The sequence below is a fragment of the Dermochelys coriacea genome, chromosome 1, assembly GCF_009764565.3.
Source record: "Dermochelys coriacea isolate rDerCor1 chromosome 1, rDerCor1.pri.v4, whole genome shotgun sequence".
Taxonomy (NCBI): domain Eukaryota; kingdom Metazoa; phylum Chordata; order Testudines; family Dermochelyidae; genus Dermochelys; species Dermochelys coriacea.
The window spans coordinates 125,698,283-125,703,105 of NC_050068.2; the positions used below are offsets into that span (position 1 = coordinate 125,698,283).

At 38.0% G+C, this 4,823-nt stretch overlaps 1 long non-coding RNA gene across 1 annotated transcript; it reads left to right on the plus strand.

Annotated features, from left to right (window-relative positions):
- The first annotated feature begins 1,763 nt into the window (after positions 1-1,763).
- LOC119850896 lies at positions 1,764-4,020 on the plus strand. The gene is made up of 3 exons (XR_005291069.2): positions 1,764-1,844; positions 2,238-2,288; positions 3,954-4,020. It is a non-coding gene; the product is annotated as an uncharacterized LOC119850896 (long non-coding RNA).
- The last annotated feature ends 803 nt before the right edge of the window (positions 4,021-4,823 follow it).

A 4,823-nucleotide genomic window follows, 5' to 3' on the forward strand; every position in this document is an offset into this window, starting at 1 on the left:
AAGTTATGTTAACTGGATGGTCGGGTTATGTGACCTACTTTCTCCTTCGTAGTATAGGTTTTCAGAAACAACATACTGTTGGACAAGAGTAGTCTTGTTTTTTAGTTCATTCTTTGGAATTCCAACCATATATTATCATTCCTGTCAGAGTGTGTAGCTATGTAATTAAGTCCTTGAAACATGCACTTCAATTAAAGTATAATATAAGAATAAAAATGTTTTAAACTTGTATTCTGTGATCCCTCTCATTTGAGGATCTCAGTACTTTACCAACATTTATTAAGCCTTCTAAGAGCGTTGTGAGTTACAGAAGTGTCACTCTCCTATTATAGGAGGCAGTGTTGCCTATTCCTGGCTCTTCCATTGGTTTGTGGGGTGACCTTGGGCAAATTATTTCCCTCCCTGTGCCTCAATTTCTCCATCTGTAAAATGGGGATAATGATACTCCTTTAGTAAAGCATTTGGGCACCTACTGATGAAAAGTGATATATAAGATTTAGGCATTATTATCCCCTTTATACAGACTGATAAACAGACCAAAATCAAGTGACTTGCCCGAGGTCCCACACAAAATCAGTGGCAGAGCTGGGAATAAAAGCCATAACTTTGACTCCCAGAAACTTTTTTTTTTTACTTTGTGCCAGCTGTTCTTGTGTTTGGTCTACACAGATATTAAGGAGTGAATGAAGACAAACAGTGCTACATTCTGCACGAAAGTCAATGGCTGCTTATTTCATAAAGAGGTGATCTACAAAAGCTTTTCAGTTAAAGCAAAAAACGCCAAGCACAACAATACAAAGGAAATCCCAAATCAGTAACAGATTAGTAGACTCAGTTACAAGCTGTTAGGATACAATATTTTAAATCTTTCCCAGCTTTATTTTCCTGCCAAGTCGTCATGTCAGGATGGTGTTTTTTCTCTTGTAACAATTAATGATATCGCTAACACCTAAAACAGAGCAGGAAGATGTTTTTTTTCTTTCAGATGTTTCAGGGTGCAGTGGAGAGCAAACACATTTTGACAGTTATAAATGCTGCCATATGTCAGAGGAAGAAGTTAACCTGTGCAGATTTAATTTACAAGTGATTTCAAGGCAGGTGTGTCAGTAAAACTTTTAACCAGATCTGTAAAGTTAAGCTGTTAAAACACTAATGAATTTATTAAAATAACTTTTTCTGGTTGTGGTATAACATGCCACTGGTGACACTGATTCACCCAGAGTTGTTGGCAGGGGCTATCAAACCTGGGACCTCTGATTCTCTACTCCAGGAACAAAAAGACACATCTCATTTAACCATGCTTGTAGCAGCCTCATCAATCATTAGCTGGCCTAGCCACCACTCGGGGGAGACAGAGTGCCACTCTAATAAACAGTTTGAAACTACAGTATTGTACAAAATCTTTTTACTGTTTCTTTGGACACACTGTGGACTTCTGGCTGCTGTACTTGCCTTCCATAATGAGCAAAGCAGGCTCTTCGAAGGGATTTTACATATTGATTGAATCTGGGGTGGTATTATGGGCCAAATCCTTCCTGTTCTATTGGAGTGAGTATCCCCTTTGAATTCAATGGGCTAATTTGTGTGATCACACAAAGGCCCCCCTGGCAGAGTGGAGCTCATGAATAGCTTCCTCTGGTATGTACTCCTTTACTGGATTTTCCACCACCAGGTGCCTGCATCCTATGCCCTGCCAGCAGAACTCTGGTGGTGAATCACACACATAAGTTAACACAACACTAACTGAAATAGGTATAAAATGTTCCTACACAGAGACATTAATGTGTCGTTTCTTTTGGTAGGTCAAGGTGATTTTGATTTATCTGATGCTCTTGATCATCCAGGTAAGTAAAATTGCCAAAAAAAAAAAAAACGCGGGAGGGAGTTGGGTTGCCCTATTGTGTTTAATATTATTGCTACATCTTTAATACATGTTCCATTTTATGAGAATTGGACTACAACATAAATTAATTCAATTTAAAGACATGCATAAAAGTCAATGGGAAATGCTGGATTTAGCACTTTTGATGATCAGGCTTTTTTAAAAAATTTGCTTAAATTCAGGTTCTATTTTAAAAGAATCTTGGCCATAAGACCTTGGCACTTAATTTGTGGTCTAAGGGATGCTTAAGTTTTCTTTATCTAGAATATTTATCAAGATTTACAGATGCCTCCCTTTGATGTATTGAAAAGTGTTTCAGTTTGTATTGATTTTATGGTCTCACTGTGTCTCATAGGGGAAACAATTACTAAGAAGCCTCCAACGGCTACTAAAAGGCCAGTGTTTGGTGAGTAATACATTTAAATTGGGTAATGGTTCATGACAATGATCTCAGATTTGTAGTTTCTACAAGATTCATCGTGATGTGCGCAATGTGCAGGATCTGAGATCAAAGTTGTGCGATAACTAAGTATCAAGTATAGGTTAAAAATAAGTATTAAAGGAAATCTCTTGGACATTTACTACATAATACGAGTTCCTTAATGGGTATAATATAGCTCTAGACAGTGACTGGACAACACTGAAGTTGTATTGGCTGATAATTGGTAATCTCTTACCTGCCCTGGAATCCCCAAGGAACATACAAATAGACAACTGTAGCTTTTGTGTTTGCCTTACAAAACATTTGTGCAGGAGAAAAGGCAAGTCCACAACAAATGACTTTTAAAAAATGCTATTAGTGTTGGAGACTAAAGTCTCATATGCATGGGACTTTTAAAAATTTGATGGAACCCCTCTTCTGGCATTCACTTGTTAACGTGACTTTTAATAGTGCTACAACAGGCTATGCCAATGAAGAGAATTTATGAGCTGTGAATGATAAAGGAGGAATAGAAAGGTTTAAAGCCATAAACCCTGGAGGAGATTGGATGTGACAAACTAATTTTAAAAGGGCAAACCATTTTTCTCAGTCTCTCCGTTTAAAAATACTTTTTATTTGATAATGATATTCCACATGCTACACTGAAAGAAAATGTAAGTTCTAAAATGAAGCATTCAGGAATCAGGAAATGGATAAGGTTGCCATGCAATCTTAATTTAGCTCCCTTCTGATTATTTCACAACACAATCACAGTCCACCCCCCACCCCCATAGGAATCCTATCTCATTCAGTGCACAAGTTGGACATTGTTCTATATATGTGGCAGCTGTTAAATATTTGTATCATCACAATGCAGTGCATGGCTTCATGTTTTATACATTGCACAGTGTCCCAGCCCCCACATTGCGTGAGGCCAAAAGTCCTTTCTTATCTCTGTCTCTTACATCATACACTGAAAAATAAGTTTTTTGTTTTTGTTTTTGCAGGACCCCTCATAAAAATCTAAATAGATATATTCTCCCACTTTCCCTGCTTCATTACACTATGTCTATAGTGAATGGGGTGGGGTTCTTCAAGATTAAGGAGCCCCTTCCTTATGTACCTCTACGTATTATTCAGAAGGAATCACTGTCCTTTTAAAGCTCCGCCTCATTCCATACTCCCCCTCAAAGACCATATTTCACATGGACCTGCACACTCTAAATGAAATTCCACTCAACATTTTTGTGCATGTGTAACTGCAATAGAAGTTGAGAGATTGTCTACTGAATGGAAAATTCCACTCAACTCGCATGCACACATGTGCAGCGCCAATGGAATGTTGCCAGATCATTAGTTTATTGTATAACAAAAAACAGTGCACATACATGCAGCATGTTTTAAAATCTTTATAACTTGTATAAAGCAAAACTGATTTTCACCAGATCCCAGAAAGGCATATGAGCTACTTGTGGACTCTATCCTCTGATTAAAGGTTCCCTCCGTCCCGCACTATATTCCTACTCAAAGTAGCTGGACAGTTTTTGCTCAAACATTCTAAAAACGTGCTTCTGGGCTGAGAACAAATGTGTCCAGCGTTTGCCCAAAAGGTAAAGGTTATTAAAATATTGAAATCTTTATTGCTAATAGATGATCATCCAAAACTTCACCCACGTCCTCCTCACGAGCTGCAGCCGGGAAGCTATGGCAATGATGGCGGTAAGAATATTTTTGTGTATTAAAAATAATTGAGGCTGCAACTGGTTAATTTTGGTTTGCATTTTTTGTTGGACATTGTGCTATGATAATGAAAATATTTATTTTCATTAGATGCTTATGGGATCAATATGTTTATTTCTGATTTTTAAATTTATTTTTCAACATATAAAATGTAGTTTGTGTATCTATTATGGATATGCTGGTCTGGACACCACATTGCACTGAGTTTTTTATGTACAGCACAGATTCAACCTCTTCATTGTTTTATAAAAAATTTGGTGTAGGGCCCCGAATTTACAGCTCATAAATTATGGATAAAGACAAAATTGTATAAGAATCTTCACGTAAATTTGACTTACTGTGAGTGAAAACTAATTTAAAATGAACTATTTAAAACATGTGTCCCAGTATGGCTCACCTTTCGGTTCCTAATTAAAACAACACAGCTTTTAAAAAATGTGCCTTCCCCTTAGTCATCATCACTGCTGCTTTCTCCATCGTCCTGCTTGATGAGAAATATCTTGAAGATTGAATGGCTAGTCTGGAATCTAAACTTTTATTTTAAAAGATACATGCTTTGAGCCTTCGTGGTTGTGAAGAAAACTTTGGGACTGTAAACTGAAATGCAGCTCAACTCAGGGAAGCCTGGCTGTTTGAAAATAGCCAGAGCCTCGCGAACCAGCTGAGGAGCGGCAGCGAACCAGCGGAGCAGCGGGGACAGCAGAGCAGCTCACAGCAGGAGTTTGCCTGGGAGTTCGCCTGGAGTGAGCCCAGTGAGGCTTACATCTTGCCAACGTCTCT